The sequence below is a fragment of the Dipodomys merriami genome, unplaced genomic scaffold (genome assembly GCF_024711535.1).
Source record: "Dipodomys merriami isolate MVZ:Mamm:240054 unplaced genomic scaffold, mDipMer1.0.p SCAF_211, whole genome shotgun sequence".
Taxonomy (NCBI): domain Eukaryota; kingdom Metazoa; phylum Chordata; class Mammalia; order Rodentia; family Heteromyidae; genus Dipodomys; species Dipodomys merriami.
Window position 1 is genome coordinate 276,113 of NW_027203505.1, and position 15,837 is coordinate 291,949.

Consider the following 15,837-nt stretch of genomic DNA (forward strand, 5'->3'; position numbering starts at 1 on the left):
TCCTAGACCAAAAAAGTAGGGGGTAGATACTCTGTCAGACATAGATTGAAACTGAAAGGTATCTTTAAAGTAGACTTTGACAAGGTTCTGGTATTGACAGTCTTGTGTTGATATGTGCTGTGATTGCAACCAGCTTCTGGTCTAATTCTGAGATGACAGTGGGAGAGAAATGGTGATAGGACATTATGGACCACTATGGTTTCAAACCCTTCACAGGTACATCTCCATTCATGGATGTGCTATCAGCCAACATACAGATGTCTGTTAAAGGGGTGATGGCTGGGAAAAGGAAATTTATTGGCCACAGATGAGACCAGCCTTTGGACAAGTGGTTGCATTTCAGTGTGAGGCAAAGAGTGCCTACCTATACAGAGATATTTTTCAGGAAGCAAGATGATTCACTCACATCTTCTTATCCACAAAATAATCTGAGAATAACTCTGGAATCCCAGAGGTGAGAGTCATGTGCTTTGCGTTTCTACACGACTGCTTTGCTTCATGGCTCTTTATGCTCTTCTGAAACCTCCTTCTGAGCTGGCCCACAATGTGCCCAGGAGGCAGGAATCAAAGGGGACTTGGAAGCTTGGCTGCTAATCACTCTGGCCACACTGACTTGGGGCTGTAGGCATGTGCTGGGCATCTGCTCTATTCTAATGGTATGGGCTCCAGTGGGAGCTTTGGTTCTTACCAGGAGAAGGTAACAGTGCCTCTGTTTTTGAGCCATCTCCCAGGTCAGGATGTCTTTATCTGCAAAGGCTTGAGCTTTGCCATATCTCTCATCATGACAGGTTTCTTTCTTTCTTTCTTTCTTTCTTTCTTTCTTTCTTTCTTTCTTTCTTTCTTTCTTTTTTTCTTTCTTTCTTTCTTTCTTTCTTTCTTTTTTCCTTCCTTCTTTCTTTTTCTTTATTTTGTTGGTCATGGGACTTGAACTCTAGGCCTAGGGGCTGTCTCTCTGTTCTTCAGCTCAAGTATAGCTCTCTATCACTTGAGCCACAGTGCCACTTCCAGTTTTCTGGTGGTTTCTTGGAGATAAGTGTCTCAAGGCCTATCCTTCCCAAGCTGGTTTTTTACTGGCATACTCAGATCTCTGCCTCCTGAGTAGCTGGGTTTATAGTCAAGGGCCACTGGCGCCCAGTTTGACAGGTTAATTGTTTGCTAAACATAACAATGGCTGCATTCTGTCCTGGGAAAAGTTTCCCTATCATCCTACAACACTGATGGTCTTAGTGTTGTGGCAGAGCACACAGCAAGGGGGCTTTCTATGTATGCATATTGACTAATACCTGAAAAGGCAGCTTGCAAAGGCCAAGGAGATTGTTGTTGAAGAGATTGTTTTTCAAAAGCCCCTAGTGCTAGGAAGGCTCTGGAAATGCATACATCTCAACTTGCACTGGGCATTTCCAAATTTTAAGTTCTAGTGTTGTTTCTTTTCCTTTGTACACAGCTTGAGTAGGTTGTTCCAGACAAGGAAAGCTACCTACAGAAGGTCTGTGTGCTAGCTACACTCATACAGAACAAGCAGTTCAGGGCTTGATTTTTGGTACATTTTTAGACTGCAATCTCTTCACTGGTGAGGTTTTTTAATGTTTCCAAGATCATTTTAAATGATTTTTTGCCCTCTCACCATATCATTTAGGTTTCTATCCTAAGCTAAATTAGCAACAACAATAACAAAAACAACAGACTGGACTCACTTGTAAAGTAGTTTAAAGTGCCACCTGCTGTTCAAACTGCAGAAATACCCATTTCTTGTAACCTTCAGAGAAACAAAGGCTTTCTTTTTATTATTATGATTATTATTGTGAAAATACCATACAGAGGGGTCTTTAAAATGCTTATAGTAGTCTGTACCCAAAGTGGTCCTTATCATTGGAACTTATGGTGACTTCCTGGTGATAAAAGAAGTCTTGAGTGCCCTGAAAACAGCCACTGCCAATGACAGCAGGTCTATCTCAGTGCACCCGGCAGCATCTTCTATTGTGGCCTGGACTTAATTTACTTCATAGACCATCTCACCGATGATAGAAAGAGAAAAGGCACCAAGATGGCAGATGCAATCAGGTTTGCAGAGCCAATGTGTTTGCATCGGGGTTGGGGTTAGTTTTCCAAGTACTAGAACTGAAGATCACAGCCCTGCATAGGCTTCAATGTCAGTCATTTAAGTCAATTGACTCAATTAACTCATCTGCTCTTTCTATGAGTCTGACATTAATGACTGCTTATCAGAGGCCAACAACTGAAACCCAGCAAGTGCTCGGCATGTTGGCTAAGAGTGCTGTATAGATAATGTACAGCTGCATGGTACTTGTGCTGTACACTTCTCCTATGCTTCCCCGAATTCTAAATATTTCTAGTAGAGAGGAAAAAAGCTGAATCAGCTAATGAACACATCTTACATCTGTTGGGTTGTTTTAATAGTATTATGGTTTGATTGGACTCAAAGCCTCATACATGCTAGGCATGCATTCTACCACACCTCCTGCCCCCATCTTGCTTTAAGTATTTTAAGTAATTTTTGGGCTTTGCTCTTCCCTCACATACACCTCCCACAGAGCTGGGATTTCAGGAATGAACCACCTAGCCAGAATAATTTGTTGAGATAAGGTCTGCTTGCTAAAACTTTGCCTAGACTAGCCTTGGATCTCAGTCCCCCCCATCTCTGTTATTCCCCAAAATAACATACCTATGGTTTGAAATATTATAATCCCATTATTATTCTGAGTTCTCAGATGTGGTGCTAGAAGGCATTGCCTTCTTACTTGACTTGAAATTATAAACCTTCATCAGTGGACATAATTCTGCTCTAGACTATCAGAACCTCATATCAAAGTGTAGACACTGCTCATTGTTAAATCATAGTTCAGGATATGTTGCATGTCTTTAAGCCTCACTTTTTACACACACACACACACACACACACACATATGCACACACATACACACAAACACACACACATACCATTGTCTTCAGTGGTGACTTTGTACATCTTCTGTGAGACCACCTGAGTCCTCTCTTATGTATCTTAGAGCTTTTCTTACCAATCTTGCTGCTCTCCAGTCTTCTCCCTCCTCAGGTGTCCAGTCTCGGCCCTTGACAGTGGCTGAGGCTTGTAGTACTGGGATTAGAGAAAGAGAAAAGATAGATACAGATATTTAAGTAGAAACCTCATCTCATGCACTTTTAGGTGATTTTAGATGATTGTTTTCATCAGATCCTCACTCCTATTACTTCTCCCAGCCTCCCTATGCCATGTCCTTCTCCTAGATCCCACAGAAGGCTCAGCTGATATTATAGGAAACTGAAACATTGTGCTTCTGTGAAACCTGCATTGCTGCTGCTTTGAGTAAACGTATTTTTATCAGCGATAATTTTGCTTAATGGAATATGGGAGAATCAGAAAAAACTACTTATTTAAAGCAGTTTCACTTAACCTTTCTCTTACTCAGTTTATTTAAATTAACTTTATATGCCTATGAGGGACATAACACAAAACAATATTTCTATGTATTGTATTTTTGCTTGTTTCTGTGGTATCATGACTCAAATTCCTTAAACTTTTTGAGGCAAAGATCTTCATTGTGGCAAATATTCAGAATGGAAGGAAAGGGAAGTGATAATGGAGATCAATTAACATCTTACATCATCCACTGTCCAGGGCTGCTATTTCCACTATTGGAATTGATGATACCCAGTTTGCAGATTCATTGTCATCAAATGGCCCTTACATCATTGATAAAACTGAGTATCTTGGGTTCCCTTTATAGCATTGGACTTTTGATGTCTGCATACTATGTGTCTGAAGGACCCAAGAGCAAGCTTATCTCCACAGAAGTGAGGTCTCCTCTCATGATAGAGTGAGATAATGTGCAGACTTTCCAAAGGAAGAGGCTATTACTCAGCACTCCTATATTACAGGATTTGGAGAGAGAACAAACCCGTAAACTGGCCCTAGAACTTGACCTCTTCCTACTCATTCCTTTCTTCTTCAGATAATAAAGCTGAGTAAGCTGAGGAAGGAAGCACACTACCTCCTAATTCAAATTTTGTTGCCTGGTTTCCCCAGACAATTCCTACACCCTTCCTTGAGGGTTTGACCTAATATCTGATCTTGTCAAGTGTCTTCTCAGAAGGAATTCTATTGAATAATAATGTCTTCAAAAACTAACTTTGTGGAAAATCTTTCCTTCCCTTCCATATCTAAGACAGCCTTTAACTCAGTTCACAGATAATCCAGTGGGAACAAATACAAATTGAGTATGCTGCATTGTACACCTATTAATGTTTATGGGCTTTAATATTAAGTTTTAAAAGATAAGTATAAAAACCAGGGGCCTGCTGGTTCATGCCTGTAATCCTAGCTACTCAGGGGGATGAAATCTGAGGATTGCAGTTTGAAGCCAGCTGAGACAAGAAAGTCCATGAGACTCTTATCTCCAATAAACTACTAAGAAAAAGCTGGAAGTGGTGTTGGGATTTAGTTGGTAGAACACTAGCCTTGAGCACAAAGAGGCTCAGAGACAGTGCACAGGCCCTATGTTCAAGCCCAATGGCTACCAAACACAACCGCATGTATACTTAACAAAACTGTACACATTTCCTCTTTAGGTCCATCATGATCTCCTACCACTAGCCACACTGCCGCTGGATTTTTGTAGTTCATGATCATACAGCTTTGTGGACTGGAGAGGTCTCTCCTGACAGGTCATTTCTACAAAGATTTGGTGGGTGGCTGTTTTAACAAACTGAGTTTCTGTTCAACTCATGTTTACAAATGAGTTTACACATCATCATTGCACCCTTCCTCTGAGCAGGGCTGCTGATGAATTTAGCATGGACCTCTGAAATAGAGACATAATTTTATTTGACATTATTATCATTCCAGGCAAAAATTGAAATTCCAGTTATAAAACAATGTATCAATCCTATTGAAATCCTGGTATTGATTTTCCTCAAAGACTTTGAAACCAGAATTTTTTTTAATCTTGAAAATGTAGTACAGAGGGGTTACAATTACACGAGCAAGGTAATGAGTACATTTCTTTTTTTGGGGGGTGGGGAGTCCGGTCATGGGCCTGAACTCTGGGCCTGGTCGCTGTCCCTCAGCTCTTCACCTCAAGGCTAGCGCTCAACCACTTGAGCCACAGCACCACTTCCAGCTTTTTATTTCTGCTTCTGTGGTGTTGAGGAATCAAACCCAGAGTCTCATGCATGCAAGGCAATCTCTGTACCACTGAGCCACCTTCCCAGCCCAAATGAGTACATTTCTTATCAAGCATTGTTCCCTCCTCCTTTGTTTCCCCTTACCATCCCTTCCCATCTCCCTCCCCATACCATGCCAGAGTTGTAAAATTCATTTTTTGACATAACGTCTTGTACATCTCATTGTTGCAATGGGTCCACCTGTATCCCTGTTTAAACAATTTGTTTTTTCCCTTCCCCTCCACAAATTATAGCAACATCAAATACAGTGAAAACAGGGATTATACTGAGGAGGAGGGACATAAAAAACCACAAAACAATCATCTTATAAATATGTTTAAAACAATAGCAAGAAAGAAAAAATATGAGTCCTTATCTTGGGATTCATTTCACCTAACATCAACTCCTCTGAACATTTCTGCTTGTCTCAGACATATACTAGTCATTGCAAATAAGGGAAACCATGGGACCTGTGTTTCTTTGGGCTTGAGATGAGAATTTTTTATGTATGTACAAATATATCATGGGAGAAGCATGGAATCATGGACAGTTTTTTTATTCTTATGTTTTCATGTACCACAGCTTTATTGTTAAACTCCATTGTGAGCTTTCGAATAATGCCTTGGGCCATCTCATTTAGAAACCTTAGATATTAGTGTGGCTTATTCTTTTAAAGGATCAATTCTTGCATAATGCAAAACATTACTTACCTTGGGGGCAATTGGCAAGGCTGAGATGAGGTTGGCCTCACCTAATGGACTACACCTCACACCAGTTGCTGGAATCTGCTGCATCTGCAAGCCCTGTTCTCCTGTGTTCCTTACAAACCTCCCAACCTCCCTCCTTACAATATAATCTAGCTGGAAGCAGTGACTCACATCTGTAATTCTAGCTACTCAAAAGTCTGAGATACATCCAGAGGATTTGTGTTAAGACCAGATCAATTAGAAAAGTCTGTTAAAGTTGAGCCTCCAATGATTAGTACAAACAGGACTGAAAGTGTGATTCAAGTATTCAAGTGCCAGCCAACTAAGCAGAAGACCCTGAATTCAACTGCAGGACTTGCACAGGGGTGGGGGGGGGGAAGGGAGGGGGAAGGGAGATGCAGCACTATATTCCATCTTGATAGTATTCAGAGGATGAGGAACTAGTAGGAAGTGCCTCAATAGCTGTTGTCAGTCAAGCTCTGGCTTAGAACTCTGTATATGAAAAGTTTTAGTTATTCTTCAAAGGTCAGGCTCAAACTACCTATAAAGAATCCCTTTATATGTATGTAGGTATAAGTTTATGCTTTGATCTACTCTGTGAAATCAGAACAAGAGACTACCTCTGAAAACAGAATCAGCTGTATGGTGGGGAGGAAGAAGCAGATTCCCTATATAGTATAGCATCAACCTCCCTGGAACTACAAAGCCTATAAAACAAACTCCAGCACAGCATTGGTTGTGTTTTATGGCAAGGTCTTGTCCCCTGCAAAGGCCTCCCTCTCCCATGTCTGCTTTGCTCTCCAATTTCCTGTGGCAGTAGCATCCAACAACACATAATGGGATACAGGCATTGAGATGCTTGCTGATCTTTATTTCCAACCTTATGTCTTAAATTAGCTTATCTCCATGTCCATAAGTTAATTTAGTCCAGTTTATAAGACCTTAGAAAATACGTGTTTCCAATTCAATGTGTAAAGTCTCCTTGCAGGGGCAGGTTATATCCCTTAGTCAATAACCCTTCAGTCAGTACCAGACAATCTTAGTGCCAAGTTCACTCTGAATTTTCCCTTTTCTTGGATACAAGAACTCCCTAAAGTCAGTATGATCCTTGGGTCTTCAAAGAGAGAAAGTTGGAAATGCTATATGCAATAGTCAGAGTGGCCAAGAGCCACTGTAAATATGAAAGCCCTTCTGGCTATGTCACCTACAACTGGTGGTAGCAGCGACACCTGTGTAATATCCAGGCTGTAGGTAAGCCTTTACAATCTGCAGCAGGTAGATCCACAATCTACCTTTTCTAGGAGGAGGCTTTTTAAGAAATCTTAATTTTTATGATTTGCATAGTTTCTGCTTGGCAACTTCCAATCTAGAATAGATTTTTGTCATCTGCTCACATATGCAATGTTTTTACTTGTTCCCTCTGTACTTTTTTAACTTTAGAAACTTAGTGAATACTTTCATCCAGTTTAAGAAGCCTAATTTTGTAGCAGTAAAAGGCCCAGCCATTGGACTAGGAGCATCCACATGGCCTCTTTGTGATGTGGTTTGGACCAAGGAAAAGGCTTGGTTCCAAACACCTTGTACCCCCGTAGGACAGAATCCAGATGGCTGCTCTACTGATATCTTTCCCAAGGATATGGGAGGCACATCTGTGAGCACCTTGGTTAAAAACTTATTTTAGACAATGTCCTAAGAACCTGTGCTTTGGGTGTTGTTTCACTCAGGGTATCTTGTGTGTTCTCTGGGGACATTTCATCAAACCCACTTGGTTCATGTAGTGCTGTAATACTTCCCAGGAGAAGGCCTTTCCTCCCATGAGGAGCCTCCAGATTTACCTAAATCACACTGATACCCAGTTTTCAATCAAGAATTTTCTTTTACTTCACTTTAAAAGCTGCCCTTTTAAAGTGGCAGTGGGATGCCATGCACTAGTGGCTCACACACTAGCCTTTTGGGAGGCTGATACCAGAATTGCAGTTTGAAGCCATTGTAGGCAGAGAAACCCAAGAGATTCTTATTGCAATTAGCCTGGAAAAAGCCACTAGGGATCAGTGGCTGGAATGGTAGAGTGCCAGCTTTGAACAAAAAAGAGCTAGGTTAAGAGCCAAAGGCCCTGAGTTCAAGTCCTATTATACACAATATCCCCCGCACCCGTACCCACACACCTTCCCCAACAAACACACAAAAGCAATTAGGGAGCAAACTTGCACAAATAAAAGAAGCAGGGAGAGGGGTTCAGTATAATTTTGTGGTTCATTTTTTCAATATTTAAATTGGTCCATTCATGATGAGAGATTGTGTTTGTGTTTTCTCAATTACATATACCTTGTTCCTTAGTTCTAGAGACAGACTGAGAGTGTTGGCAGAGAGGAGAATCCACAAAGATTGAATTCTGTTGAAGAGAGGGACTGGATGTCAGATTGTATAGGGGACAAGTGCAACTCCTCCAGCTCCACCACTGAGTGTCCCATAGTTTGACCTGGCCAATTGGCATGATGCTGTCTTTGTACCCATCAGTGTGGGGAGTGCAGGAAGACAATTGTGTCATGGAAAATGACTGTAGCTGAGGGAGTTGCAGAAGGAACTGACAGCCCACAGCTGAAGTAACAGGATCTCCCTTTGGGGTTCACAGCTAAGTTTACCTCCTCATGTAGAAATATCCAGTATCCAAGGGTATCACTTCCTTGGGGAGCCTACAATGAGGGGAGATAGTACAATTTCAGGCAATCTTTGGAGCAATTAGAGTACAATGAAGAAGAAAATGTGTGTCTCCTCTCTGAAATTCCAGAGGGTAAGAGTAACTGAGGAGAGGAAGCTGTCAGTCACTGCTGAATTGGTAGGGTTGAGAAGGAAGGCACATTGGAGCTGGGAGTCACATGTGTAATCCTAACTATTTAAGATGCTAAGATTTGGATGATCATTATTCAGGGCCAGCCCAAGTCAAAAACTGGGTGACATCTCCTCTTAAGCTATCAATTAATATCAACTTCACTACAACAGGAAGCTTAAAATAGGTGAGTCCAGGCCCAGGCATGTACCTGGATAGGAAGCAAGACCATAACTAAAAAATGACCAGCACAAAATAGGAATATAGCTCACCTACCTAGCAAGTACAATACTCTGAGTTCTAACACGAGTACCATGAACAAGGTTAAGCATGGTGACCTCGGTGCCCCAGTGTGATTCACTGAGATGGCTGCCGCATCTGTTGCTCTGTAGGCTCCTGCCAAAGAGGAACAGTCCATCGACATCCCTCAATCTATGCTTACCAAGACAGCAAATGCTGAGCAGAACCCCTCACAATGGCCAAGGATGGAGGTTTAGTTGGAACTTTGGCCTCTCAAAGGAGAGGAGAGCAACGATCTGCAGGACCAGATGGACTCCTGAGTGAGAGAAGGGCAGAAGGAGGCAATGTTGAGGTTGGTACGGGGTTTGTGTTTAATGACTACTATGGCTTCAGTGGAAATGTTCTGACTTTGATTAACATGTTTTATGACATGTGAATCAAGGGAGAGCTAGGGCAGTGAGGGAAACACACTTGTGTAAATTTTCCCTAGGTTGAAACTTACTCTAAAGTCTAAGTTGTTTTTGAAAACTGAAATGTGGAGAAGTTGATAAAAGAGCACAGCTGCCCAGTACTGGCACTGTTCTCTGTAGATTTACCTGCCCTATCCATCCCTCTACTGGTGGGTACTTGTCCCCAGGGTGCCTCATACCCCATCCCAGTGTGCTGCTCAATCCAGAACAGCTGCTGTTGGGCAGGGAGGATCAGGAAGCCCTGATGCACTCATGTGTCAACAGTGCCTCCTTCCCTTGGAGGCACAACACAATCCAGAGCTCTGCAGCACCCTATCATTGCTATGAATTGGAGTCTCCAACACTTGGGCTTTGCCTGCATTATTCCCCCACACCTCCAGACCAGCCTTTTGGGGACTTCTGAGACCTGGAGGATAAGAAAGGGAGGCCTGGAGGCAGCTTCTCTTCCCATTGGAGCACTGAGTTTGCCACAAAGACCTAACAGGCTGAGAATCTTGGGAATGAACAATGCAGGGTGGCTAAACTTTGATACTCTCTGCTAACATGTCAGGCATTTACTGACATTTATATTCTAGCCCTCTGTGTCCACCAAACCATGGCCATTTGGGGTGTGTGTGTATGTCTGATAAGTCAGAAAGTGATTGCTAGCAAACAAGAATGACCAGTGCTAATGGGTTCATATGGTTGACTGTACTGGCCCTTTATGAGAGATCTCTGGTAGATCTGAATGTGATGTTGCAGTTGACAATTCTTTCCATCAACCCATCCCTCTATTTATCATTCATTTCACATCCTACTCCCTACTTTTCCAGCTCTCTGACCAGCAGTCCAGGTTAACACTCAGTACTGTTCAGCCCCAATACTTTGACATCAAGTAGATGACCAGTGCAGTCCCATTTGGGGTTATTTTCCTCTTCTTGTCACTATAGGATGATACTGTAAGGAAGTGGCCAGTCCCCTCCTTGGCTTGCATACCCACACTGTCTGACCACAACAAATCAATTTCTATAAGCTCATAAGTTCTTAGTAAGTATGAAGGTGTATTCTCAGAAATTGCATGCCACGTTTTAGGCTCCTGTCTTTCTTCACCTGTAGCCTAGCATACCTTCCTTGGGCAGATTACTGAGTTTTTCTGAAACTTTGCCAGCAATTTGAGAAGAGTAAGGGTTGGACTCAGGTCTCAGCCTCCTACTTTCCTGATATCCAGGAGTCCCACACGTACAAGAGAGTATTCTGCCCTCACCTGGGATGTCCATGTTTAGCACATGATGGTATCGCATCAGGTCCCATAGTGGTCCACCTGGCATTGAAATGCTTTTTTGTCCATTTTACTATGCTGTGTCCACCTATCCCTACCTGATTAAGGGTAGATCTTTAAGCTCATTGTGAGTTATTACTGAAGAAGCTGACTTGCTAGCAATTAAATGCTAATTCTACCACTAAAGAATCCTTATTTCCAGGAAAATGTTAAGATCATTGTAAACAATAATCTGGGGGAATGTGTGGAGGTGCAATGGTATGGGAGGATGAGGGTCAACTAGAGGAAAGACTAAGTAAATATGGATAGGTAAACACCATCTAACCAAATGGCATTTTGGAAGTGGAATCTTTGTAATGAATGTTGACAGTGGTAGAATTCTTGATGGTTCATTGTGTTTGGAAAGATAAAAATTAGTTTGAAGTCTCTGCAACATAAGCACGTGCAACTTAATATTATCAGTGTACACAACAAGTGCATGAGTACGTGAAGTTGTACACATACACACACATACACAAAGTTGGAATTGAAGAGATGTTATTAGTACAGACCTGGGACTAAAGGACCTGTGCTACAAGCAGCACAAGGTGACCTATACTATGACAGCTCTTGCTCATATTGTATGCTCACCGTAAGCCATACTTCCAGACCTTCTTTTGCGATTATTTTGAAGGTGGGATCTCAAGACTTTTCTGCTTAGGCTGGTCTCAGAGCCACCATCCTCCAGATTTAAGCCTACCTATTAGCTAAGATCACAGGTATGAGCCACAAATCCTGGCCCACTGCTTGTGTGTTTAAGTGGAAAATGGTTAACAGGGGGCTGGGAAGGTGGTTCAGTGGTAGAGTGCTTGCCTTGCATGCATGAGGCCCTGGGTTCGATTCCCCAGCACCACATAAGCAAAAAGAAAAAAGCCAGAAGTGGCTCTGTGGCTCAAATGGTAGAGCACTAGCCTTGAGCTGAAGAGCTGAGCGACAGCGCCCAGGCCCAGAGTTCAGGCCCTACAACCGGACCAAAAAAAAAAAAAGAAAGAAAGAAAAGAAAAGAAAAGAAAATGGTTAACAGCCTTGAATCAGTCATGTCATTCACACTCTTGGCAAAATTCAGGAACTCCTTTTATTGTCTTGCACATCCAGTCATTTGGAAAAGTGAAAAGCACAAGTCAGGAAAGACTCCCTAGTAAAAAACAGATGTGTATGGAGCTAGCTGGGAAGATGGACCACCATGACAGTGTGCTGGCTAGAGACAGATGGCTCCAGTTAGACCAGATGGAGAGAACCAGATAAGGGCATGAATAGAATGTAATGGAAGAGAACGATGTTAGAGCTATTGGCTGACTTTCAAAGGGCAGAAAACAAAAAGAAGTAATGAGACTAGGCATGGTGGTACATGCCTATGATCTGCATACAAAGGTAGCTTAGCCCAAAGTCCTACTTAGATTAGACCCTATCTCAAAAAAGAGAAGTTACTGAGAGAACAGAGTGGAACCACTATCACTGAGTTATCTGGACCTGAACATATTGGCATATACTATTGAGAATATACTTCTATTGGCTAGCAGGACTAGGCTGTGGCTTCCCTACTATATGTTGAGAAAGAAAATGATGCTCTAAGATGGGAAAATGCAGTGGTCCTAGGGCCCTTCTCCTTTATCCACTCTCACTTGTCTGCCTTGAAGAACTGACTTAATATAAAGAACAAGGTTTAGTGAGATTTCTGATAAATGTTTACTTATAGTAGATCCTTTTCCCCCAAGGACAGGCTGCTTAGTCAACCTGTGGATTAGCAGAACATTCCACACTCTTCAGATGCTTATGATCTGTCCAAGACTGTGCTCAAATGCCAGCCTCACTTAGGGTGATGTTCAGAACCTTGCAAGGCTTTCTGCTGAGGAACAGGTCCCCTGCCACTGTGTTCATCCTTCTTGCCTCTCTTGAAGGGTGGTGAGTCAGCCATACCTGTGCCCTCCAGCATTAGTTCGTGTGCTATGTGCACTGCGTGGAAGTAAAAAAGCAGTGGAAACTGTAGTGTCCTGTGGGCAATTTTCATGAAGATTTAATCTCTTGAGAAGGGAGACTCTACCCACTGCTTGTTTACCTGAAGCCCAGAAGCTCTGGGTCTGATTTTCAGCACTGCCAGGGAAACACAGAAGGAAGTCATCATTTCGACCCATTCTCCCCTCCTCACCCTGCATGAGCATCTGGGAGCCTGTTGTTGGAATGGTAAATCCAGACACTTTCCTCTGAAACCAAAATGAAAACCTGGGACAAAATTAAAGTCAGTGTAAAGTGATGTATCGATTTATACACTATTACATGTTGTAAAAACAAAAGGATGTTCACTTCCTTCATGCAGTCATTCGAAGTCATGTGTCAGACTCACTCAGCATGGCAATAATTTTGGGAACATCAAAGTCCTGGCTGCTTTGTCTCTTATAGTTATATCCACATGGTGAAATTTGATATCCAGCAGTAATAGCTCAGCCATTAGAACATGGGCTCTGTCTCAGGAACAAGTCACTTTTTGTAACTCAGAGAGGAAAAGAAACCCCAGACAGCCATTCTATGCCTGGCTCACTTCCATAAGATTAACAATTACTTGGCCTTATTTATGGCTCATTTTCTTGCATATGAAGAGTTCACACATGGGAGCTGACTTTAGAGGACAGAGTGCAGATAAAGGAAGTTAAAACAATAACCTCAAACACAAAGTAGACCTTTTCTAGTTCACATTTTTGGAGTCCATATGATTCTGAATGAGGTTATGTCTTTCTCATAATAGCTCAACCCATCTGCCCATTGGATCATGACTCTACACAATTCATAATTAGTGTCTACTAGCACATGTGCCACAGGATCTGGGGTTTGTGAGTAACCATCCTCATTGTTGACATTGGGGGATGAGGCTTCCTCTGTCTGCTTGCATCATGTTTCACATCTCAACACTCTCCTTCCTTTCAGGCCAATGAAATGATGCTCAGTGGTTGGAAGCTGACCTCACAGGAGACTTGTGGCAAAGGCCTGGTCTCCCAGGTTTCTGGCCAGGGAAGTCATGGTTCTAGTCATGGAGCTTGCCTCCTGTAATACAGTTGCTCATGTAGTTGTTTCTTTTACATGTTAGTTTTTTAAAAAATAAAATATTGGGTTGGGAAGGTGGCCTAGTGGTAGAGTGCTTGCCTAGCATGCATGAAGCCCTGAGTTTGATTCTTCAGTAACCACATATCCAGAAAAAGCTGGAAGTGTTGCAGTGGCTCAAGTGTTAGTATGCTAGCTTTAAGCAAAAAATGCTTAGGGACAGTGCACAGGCACTGAGTTCAGGCCCCAGGAATTGCAAAAGTGAACAAATTGTCGATCAGCTTTTACCACTTCAGGCCATAAAAAAGGGTAACAAGGCTCAGGACTGTTGCTACAAGAGTTCATGTCTTCCCACAAACAGAGGGATAAGGCTCCTGTCTCTCACTTTCCAGTACCCAGAAAACCCTAAAATGGTGAATGGATCAATAAAATGTGGTATACATGTATGAGGTTACATATATATATATATATATATATATATATATATATATATATGTATGTATGTATGAGGTTACATACATACATATATATATGTATGTATGTATGAGGTTACATACATGTATACCACATTTTATATACATATATGTATATATAGATATAAATATATATACATATATGTGTGTATATGTACATATATACATATATACATATATAAATGTATGTATGAACACACACACACACACACACACACACACACACACACACACACACACACAAACAGAGAGAAATCCCACTCATCCGTCAGAGAGCATGATAGACTACCATTTGTAATAATGTGTAAAGACTGGGAAAGAATTATATTATGGGAAGTAATCCAGACCCAGAGAACACAAGCTGCATGGTTTCCCTTATTTGTGGCTGCTAGAATGTTCCAATAAACCCAAAAGCAAATACATTCAGTTGTATGCTAATAGTTACAGATGAAGTAACTGAAGTATAGTAGACTCTATGAAGAGCAGAAATAGTGTGGTATTTTTTCCTCTAAAGAAATGTTTAATGGTCTGCCAAGAAAACAAAAACTCTCAAAGTTTGTCTGGCAATCCATTCACTTGTTAATAACTTAGTAATTAAGGATGCTCTCACCAGAGTGGGCAAGAGTAAACGTAGTAGTCAAACACATTTTAGTGACTAAAATTCCAAAGCTTACCTACATCACAAATAAATGTATCATGTTTAAAATTTTAATCTATTTCTATTTCCTGACTTGCCACACCAAGAATTATTGTCTTACAAGGGAATATGAAAATAAAAACATCCATTTGTGGAAATGAACATGAGATTAGTTGTTCTTTCTTAGAAGTTTGTCTCAATGAAAACAAAGAATTAAACTTAAATGCTGAGGAAAATAAATGTTATTACTTCATTATACCATAAAAGAATGTAAACTGTGAGCAAGGTAAATATGACAGGCAAAAATAAGGCAAATAATAGAGTTTCAGTGAAGTAAATTTCTTTTTTCTCATTGCTATCTAAAACTCTCCATCTCTGTGTTCTTCTAGTACACAGCTGAGAATCTTGCAGACCTCTTAAGGACCAGAGCAGAATGGACAATCTCCACACAGGCCAGATGAACACAGTGAGTTGACAAGTACCCAAGGAGTGGGTGTTTCAATATGGGAAACTGTTGGAATAATTATTGTTTCCTCATAATCCAGACAAATGTTCACGCCAAGGTCCAAAAATGTCGAAATCAGGCTTATAAAGGCCACAGGTGAAAAAGAAATAATCTAACATGAAAGTTAAATGTTTCAAACAGGAATGTGGTAATGCATGACTGTTATCCTAGAACTCCGGAATGTGAGGCAGGAGGATCTTCACTTTTAGTCCAGCTAGGCAATAAAGTCAGGTCCTGCCTTAGGAAGCTCAGGTTTCCTACTATCACTTGCCAAAGAATAACTACTTGCACTAGAAGCACCATCTGAAATTTCCATGGCACCCTCTCCATCTTCACATTCATTGCCTTTACTGGTTTCTTCTCTGTCACTGTCCATTTTCTAGTCAATCAACTGCAGTTCATCTCCCTTGGCCCTATCTTCTTTCTGTACACAAATTGTTCCTGCCAAT

At 41.5% G+C, this 15,837-nt stretch overlaps 1 pseudogene; it reads left to right on the forward strand.

The window, feature by feature from the left end:
• The first annotated feature begins 230 nt into the window (after positions 1-230).
• Positions 231-15,344, forward strand: LOC138834307 (chromodomain Y-like protein; annotated as a pseudogene).
• The last annotated feature ends 493 nt before the right edge of the window (positions 15,345-15,837 follow it).